This window comes from Suricata suricatta, chromosome 12, assembly GCF_006229205.1.
Source record: "Suricata suricatta isolate VVHF042 chromosome 12, meerkat_22Aug2017_6uvM2_HiC, whole genome shotgun sequence".
NCBI classification, from domain to species: Eukaryota; Metazoa; Chordata; class Mammalia; order Carnivora; family Herpestidae; genus Suricata; species Suricata suricatta.
Genome location: NC_043711.1, coordinates 53,754,930 through 53,763,378, shown reverse-complemented (window position 1 = coordinate 53,763,378; position 8,449 = coordinate 53,754,930).

Here is an 8,449-nt window from a genome sequence, read left to right as displayed (position 1 = left end):
TGATTGTGAAGTTTGGTGAGTTCCTTGTACATTTTCGATATTAGCCCTTTATCTGATATGTCATTTGCAACTATCTTTTCCCATTCTGTCGGTTGCCTATTAGTTTTCTTGATTGTTTCCTTTGCCTTGCAGAAGCTTTTTATCTTGATGAAGTCCCAAGGGTTCAGTTTTGCTTTAATTTCCCTTGCCTTTGAGGATGAAGACACACCCTTTAAACCATCGTAGCTCCCACCAGGCAAAGAGAGAACTTCATTCGCAATAATTCCATCAGATGTCCTGGGGTGATTCTGATTGTCCTGGACTGTGTCATATGCCTATCCAGAGACAAGCTCCTGCAGCTCTGATTGATGTGGTCTGAGTCCCAGGCTGCTTCTGTTATGAGGGGTGGATCTGTCTACCCAACCCCCCTGGACTGATTCTGGGGGAGGGTGTGGTCATCTCAAAAGAGGGGACAATGGGTTCTGGGCAGACGAAAAGAAGATGGCTCTCTCTACCAGGTCCTCACCTGAGGATGGCAGATCAGAAATCGTGGGGCAGGGAGGGGAGGGGCATGAGGCCTCTTTCTGTTGTCTGTTTATTTCTTCGTTTTGCTTACTAAATGTGAAGGTATGAAGGTTGCTTTAAAGCCATGTCTACAGTTTTCATCTTGGCCCAGACTGCCGGCATGCCTTATCTAGGTAAGGTGCTGAACTCATTCATATAATACCTTGTTGGTAGCATCTACATGTATCAGGTGCTGTGCCAAGAGCTAAAGGCATAGCAATGAACAAAAGAGATAAAGTCCTTGCCTTCCTGGAGGTAATAAATCTGGTGGGAGAGATGAATAAAAACAAAGAGACAACTAAATACGTAATGAGTCTAGTGATGATTAAATGCCATGAAGAAAAATAAAAAAAGGTAAAGGAAGAATGATTGGGGTGTGTGTGTGTGTGTGTGTGTGTGTGTGTGTGTGTGTGTGATATCCCATACAGTATAGTCAGGGAGAAGAACATTTGAGCAGAAACCTGAAGGTGGTGAGGAGTGAGCCACGCAGAGATCCAGGAATGAGAATTCCAGGCAACAAGAATAGCAGGTGCAAAGGCCCTGAGGCAGAAATGAGGTGGTTTATGAGGAACAACAAAAATCCTTGTGGCTCTTAGTGAAGGAGAGAGCATGGTAGGAGGGCAGCTCAAAGGAGCAGTGGAGACAGAGGCAGGGAGTGCAGGGCATTATGAGCCACTGTAAGGACTTTGGCCATTACTCTGATGTGTGATCTGACCTCAGTTTTAAAAGCACTATCTGGCAGCCAGGTAGAAAATAGATCACTGGGAGCAAGGGTGGAAACACAGAGAGACCAGTGGGGAGGCTGTTGCAGTTGACTGGGTGAGAGGCTATGGTGGCTGGACCAGGGTAATGGTGAGGAAAAGGGTAGGATTCTAAATATATTTTGAAAGATGAGCCAGTAGGATTTGCTGGATTGGTCATTAGGGATGAGAACGTAAGGAGCCGAGAATGGCCGCAAAGTTTTTTGCCTGAGTAACTGTTAGGATAGAGATGACTTTTCAGAGACAGAAAGACTACAAGAGGAGTGGTCAGCCAATGTTTGAGAACCTACTATGTGCCAGGGGTTATGCCTGTGTCAAAGCCAACCTTGTCCTGAAGCTTGCCAAGAGCGATAGACAATAACCACCAAAGAAGCAAGTCAGCAAGAAGATAGCAGCTAGAAGGAAAGGCCATAGATTAGAACAGGTTGGTGGGAGTCTGCATGTTACTCTAAGAGCAACCAGAAATCACTGGAAGGTTTCACAGAGTGACAGGATCTGTTTTACCCTTTATTAGACCACTCTGGCACCTACGGAGAACAGACTGCTGTGGGCAGAGCAGAAGGGAGGCCAGCTAGGAGGCTGAGGAAGGCTTCAGGTGCGAGATGGTGCTATTCACCTGGGAGAGCTCTGATAGAGCAGTGGGGACAGGAAACCAGCCATTATTCTCTGTGAGAGACGATTTAGGAGCGTGGTGGGATCACTGTCTGTTTCCAGGGGCTTGGACGGGCCCACCTGTGCCCAGGGACTGTCGGCACCCCACCACCACTTGGTGGGTGACTGTCACTTCCCCAAGGATCCCTGCCTCTCCCGTTCATTTCCCGACAGCCAGCTCCATCTCTGGGCTTTTTCATTTCTTCAGGAGCTGCCCCACTCTTGCTCATGTCCTTCTGGTCCAGACCCCTCATCTATTGGTGCTGCCTGCCCCTCTGGCGATCACTTTCTGAAGCTTCTCCTGGATGAGCAGAGAGGGGCTCCCACCCGGCCACGTCCTACAGCTCCTTATCTGCTTTATGTCTCTCCATCCTCAAAAGACTCCAGGCCATCTCAATCCTTCTCCCTACATCTTAGAGTCAAATCACATCCCATGTGTGCACAGTACCTTACAGTTGGCACCATCCATCTTCCCATTTCACAGCCCAGGAAAGGAGGTCCTTCAGGTGAAAACCCATCAGGGCAGCAACTGGCTTCATCATTTTATTCTGTGACTGCGCAAAGCCTGTCACCATTCAGCACCTCTTTTCTCAGCTGTGAAATGGGCATCACAATGATTGTAGCACGTGTGAAGGGCCCAGAAGGGTCCTTGGCACGTTAAAGTTACTCAGGAGCTGAGAATTCCCTTTCCCACAATGAGTGACCTGGGCAGGAGTTGCAAACTCATGGCCTTCAGCTAAAGCCAGACATGGGTTTCTTTTATTTGGTGGACATTGTGGCTTCTCTAATCTGAATCTGAATTTTTTTAGAAGGGAGCACACCTACCCAAGAGGGCCAGAGACTTAATTGTGCAAGTAATGGAAGGACACAAGTACTGTGACCCTCATTATATCCATAGCCATCAGTAGGGCCCAGTATCTAGTAGGTGCTGATATGCATGCATATTATTCAAGATGAAGATAGCAGTCTAGCTAGGACCAAGAAGTCTTATTCATGGCAATAAACAGTGTCATGAATGAGAGGTCCTTGTGATGAAAAACCAGGCTGGGTAAGGGGATAGTGAGTAATGGGGCTGCTATTTTAGCTTGGAAGGCCTCTCTAAGGAGGTGACATCTGAGCCAAGGCCAGAGTAAACACAGGGAACGAGCCCTGAAGATCTCCAGGGACTGCCTAGCTGGAAGAATAGCAGGTACGATGGTCCCCAGATGGGAGCAGGGGGCGGTGTGCTGGAGAAAAACCAGGGAGGAGCTAGAGGAGTGGAGGACAGAGTACCAGAGCTAGGTTGTGTGTGTGCTCTTGTGAGCCTGCTAAGGATTTGCCTTTTACTCTGGGGAAAATGGAGAGCCACTGCACGAGGGCAGAGCGTCTACGGCTCGGGCCCTGCTTCCATCCAATGGCACGAAAGCCACCAGCACCTCCAGGCTTGCTCCAGCCCAACAGGGCTTCAGGGGAGCAAAGGAAGTTGTTCCCGATAGTTCAATGGGTAAGCTATGTGCCCACCCAAGGAGCAAGGAAGTGGAGTCAGGCCTCAGGAAGTGTGAGAGCTGAGTGTGGGAGAGGGGTTCCCCCACTGAGAACCAAAGTCCCTCTCTAGATGCAGGGAGGTTCCAGGCAAGGGCACCTCTCAAGGCTGGGGTCATAGCAGAGATGGCAACGCCACCAGGCACCTTATCCTGTTCTTGCAGAGGCCAAGCATTGTGGTTCTCAAAAGCTTTGGCTGTCCAGCGAGACTGCTTGGGTTCAAATCCCAAATCTGCCACTTGGTCTTTGGGGGACTTTGAATCATGTCAGATTCTATGAAGCAAAGCCTGCATGGGGTATTCTTGGGTACACGGTTTATTGAGAATGAGCCCTCAGGAGGAATCTACAGGGGATTGAGGGGGACGGACAAGGACAGGAAGAAGCCAGGCAAAGCTGTGGGTGCAATATCAGTTTAGCTTCAGTCTGATCCTGTACTAGGGGTGGGAGGTGCTCTGAAACATTACTAACACCGTGGCATGGAGGGGTCCCACCTTTTGATGAGGATGTCCCAAACAATCTGTATTGCTTTCTTAGGGCAGCTGTAACCCAGTGCCACAAACAGGGTGGCTTGCAACAGTTCTGGAAGTCTGAAGTCCTGGAGCAAGGTATCAGCAGAGCCTTGCTCCCTCTGAAATGTGTGTGTGTGTGTGTGTGTGTGTGTGTGTGTGTGTGTGTGTGTGTGAGAGAGAGAGAGAGAGAGAGAGAGAGAGAGAGAGAAAGGGATCTTTCCTTGCTTCTTCTAGCTTCCATTGGTAGCCAGCAATCCTTGGCCTTCTTTGGCTCCATTGTCATATGGCCATGGCCCTGTGAGTCTTAGTCTCATGTCTCTTTTCCCCTTCTTATAAGCACACCAGTTGTACTGGATTGAGTACACCCTGTTCCACTACGGCTTCATTTTATTTATTATATCTGCAGTGACCATATTTCCAAATAAGGTCACATCCAGAGATACTGGGGCTTAGTTAGGACTTTTAACATATCTTTTTTAGGGGTCACAGCTCAACCCATAACAGGTTCCTTGTGGCAATGGGCTGGGCTTTTGTACCTACACTTCAGATAATCACTTTTTGAGGGTTGTCCCTGTGGGTAGGGCTTTTGGGATGGAGTAGCTCCCATTGGCCAAGGACAATTGTCAGGAGAAGGGGCAGCGGTGCGCTTTAGCAGAGAACACTCACAGCAGGTGGGGGGTGGGTGCATTGGCCAGTAAGGGGGACCTGGGTGGGGCACCCACAGCATCTAGACAGTGAGTTGTTTAACCTCTCTCTGCCTCAGGTTCCTACCTTAGGAAAAGGTGGGAGTTACAATGATTCATGTTCTTAGAACAGTGCCTGATACCTGGTAAGAGCTTTGCGAATGTTAGCTTGTTACAAATGCCATGGTGATAGACTCTGAGGAGTAGCAAGGTTCGTTCTCAGCTCACAGATTAACCCCTACTCATCCTTCCCAGCTGATTCCAAAAGCCTCCAGAAGAGTTAATTTACTACAAACAAAAATGCAGAATGAGCCCTTCAAGGCCATCCAATGCAGTCCTCCATGATCATTCTGCAGATAGGGAAACTAAGCCCCCCCCCAAAACTTACACAAGTAATAAATGGGAGGCAACATGGTGGTGGTTAACAGTCAGATTTTGGAATCAGACACACGTAGTTTTGAATCCCAGCTGAGTGACCTTGGGTCAGTACCTCTGCCTTTCTGAGTCTTAATTTCCTTGTCTCTAAAACAGGGCATCATTATAACTAAAGTTGAACAGTAAATGATATTCTCTAAATGCTTATTAAATGTCAGCTGCTATGTGTCATCAACATCATCATGAAACATGGCACATATGTGGCCATTCTGGAAGGAGGGGGACTTAGCCCAGTCCCCCAGGACACGCTGGCCTGGGAGTTTTCAGTTCTCCCCGCCCCCCTGGCTCTGGTCCCGCAGGCTGGCTTCCATCTCAGCAGAGGCTCCTGCCCGGCCTGGGCTGTGGGCCCACCCGGAAATCGATCCCGGATGGCTGTCATCCCTCCCCGTGCAGTTGAGCTGCCTAATTGCATGGATGTTGGTGCTGCCGCCAAGGCCTCGTTCGTCAGAGCATGTGGTCACAGCCGTGCTTGGCTGAGAGGTACATTCATTATGGAGACAGCGTTTATCGGGACTTCCAGAGGGACTGGGGATGAGGGGTGAAGCAAGCAGGCACGCTCAGCCCTGGGGTGCAGCAGGCTTGTCGTCCAAGCTGCCGGTGATAACAGCCAGCGTTCACGTGAGGCTCACTGTGTGCCAGGCGCAGTCCTCAGGGCTTTACAGATGCCAACTCCCAACTCCTGTGAGGCGGGTATTAGGGGGCTCGTCCTGGTTTCCATTTTACAGACGAGGCAACCGAGGCTCAATGTGGTGGGGCCTTGTCCAAGTTCACTCACATCATACATGAGCCAGTGACTCCAGGGCCTGGGGGTTTAGTCCCCGCTGTGTGCGGCCTCTCCGTGGTGAGGATGTTGACAAGGAGGGTACCAGTTCTAACACTAGCAGCCTCCATGTAGTGCCACGTAGCTGGCCTCAGGTGTGATGCTAAGAAGCACCTTTACGTGCTTACCTTTTTTAATAATTTTTTTGTTAATGTTTTTTATTTATTAATTTTTTGAGACAGAGACAGAGCATGAGCGGGGAGGGGCAGAGAGAGAGGGAGGCACAGAATCTGAAGCAGGCTCCAGGCTCTGAGCTGTCAGCACAGAGCCCGACACGGGGCTCAAACCCACGAATGTGAGATCATGACCGGAGCTGAAGTCGGAGGCCCAACCGACTGAGCCACCCAGGCACCCCACGTGCTTACTTTTATTATGCTCTAACTCACTGAATAGGAGTGAATAGCCTCATTTTATGAATGGGCCAAATTGGGCTATGGGAGGTGAAGGTCTTTGTCCAGGGCCACACAGTTGATCAAGAAAACAGTTGTTTTCCTTCTTTTCCCTCCCCTTCCCTTCTCTTCCCTTCCCTTCCCTCCCTATCCCTCCCCTCCCCTCCCCTCCCCTTCTCTTCCCACAGGACACGGCTGGCTCCAAACCGAGGCTCTTAACCAGCCCCCCTCTGCTGTCTCCCACCTGCTTGCTGTGTGGCTTTCTGGAGATCACTGCCCCTCTCTGGGCCTCAGTGTACTTTTAATCCATCAAGGAATCTTCTGAGTTCCCAAATGCCCAGATTGGTGGTGGGGGCTGGGGCAGGTATATACCTGCTTCCAGTGTTCTCCAATAATTCTCCCACTTATGGCAGGATGGTTGGGGAGCTTGCTACCCCAGAAATTATGATTCAGGAGGCCTAGCGTGGGGCCCGTGAAACTGCATTTAAAGAAATTCCCAGGGGATTTCAGACAGCCACAGGCCATATGGAACTAGATTTTTGCACTTGGATCTTAATTCAAAAGCCTTACAAAGAGAATACATTCTTTATCCAAAGCCTCAAGAAGGTTACTTTGGTCATTTACCAAAAAACACACAAGTTTTTAGAATTGTAAATGTAATACGTGTTCACGGTTCACGTTAAAACATTCAAATGGTATAGGAGGGTGAATTGATAATTTTCAGCTTCTCTCCTTCCCTCTCTGCCTCCTGGAGCTGCCCAAAGAAAACTATTCTTCTATTGCTTATTGATCACTCATCTGGAGCCAAACACTGTGGGGGGCATTGGAGACAACAGGGGAGCACACAGTGACAATGACCTTGGCAGCTAATGTTTATCCAGTGCTTTGGGTGGCGCGTGGCCAGGCTGGATCCAGATCCTTATGGTGCCTTGGGGGGGGTGGTGGTACTCTGATTATTCCCTTCCTGAGTCAGGGCCAGGAGCCTGCATTTTGACACACGCACCTCTGGAGTCTCTGGCCCCTGCTGAATTTGAGAACAACTGCCCCAGCTTTTCTGGGAGATGGGGACATGAAGAGACAGTGGAGGTGGTGAGACTTCGAAGAGCGGCAGAGAGCAGCCCCCCAAGAGGGGGACAGCCAGGGCAAAGGTGCAGAAGTGGGGTGCACTCAGCATGCTAGGTTCCTCTCAAGCAGTGTGGCGGAGCCCTGGTCCACCCCTACCCCAAGGTTGCTAGCCCCTAAAGGTTCTCCTCTGCCTTCCCGAGATGTGCAATTTCCCCAGCCCCCCCAGCCTCTGGGTGATCCAAGCTGCTTTTGTTATATCTTATTAGTCAAATGGAACAGTAATTAAATGTGAGAATAATAGACCCAGAGACAAAAAAAAAATTGTAAAGCACAAAGGAAAAAAGAAGACCCTTCCCAGGGCTCTGCAGTAGCTGGAGGCCTTAATTGTGTGCTGATAAGGAAGGCTGTCCCTCTGATCTTCCCACTCTGCCAGAGGACTGAAGGTAGCAAGCCTCTGGATGTGTGCATGTGTTGGGGGTCGGGGGAGGGTCTTAGAGACGGCGAGCGCGTGAGTACAGGGATCCAGGAGACACTAGGTCACCTGGGCCACCATGAGGGTCTGTGAGGCAGGGGCCATTATACTGAAATAAACCTGACCCTGCAGGAAAAGAAGGAAGTCCAAACTGCCTCCCTCCACTCCATCCTCCTGCTGGCTTTGCCTAGAAAACTCCTATTCACTCCTTAAGGCCCAGCCCCAAAGTCTCCACCTCTGGGAAGCAGGGATAACCCTTGCATTCCTCAGGCTGTGACAGCACTGTGACAGCTCAGGTTCTGCAACGTCCCATTACCATGTCTGTTTCCCGCCACCCACAACCAGATGAGCTCAGACTAGAGTCATATGTCTCTCCTCAGGTCCTCAGAATAAGGTGTGGCCCTGAGTCGGTGCTGATGAACATTTATCTGAAGAACAAATGAGTTTTGTCAAATCACCCCTGGGGGTGGCCAACTCTGGCTTCAAACCCTCCTTTCCAATTAAGTCTTGCCCCAGTCAGTACAAAACAAGTACACTAGAGTCGTTTGAACTTCTTCTTCTTTTTTTTTAATGTTTATTTATTATTGAAAGACAGAGAGA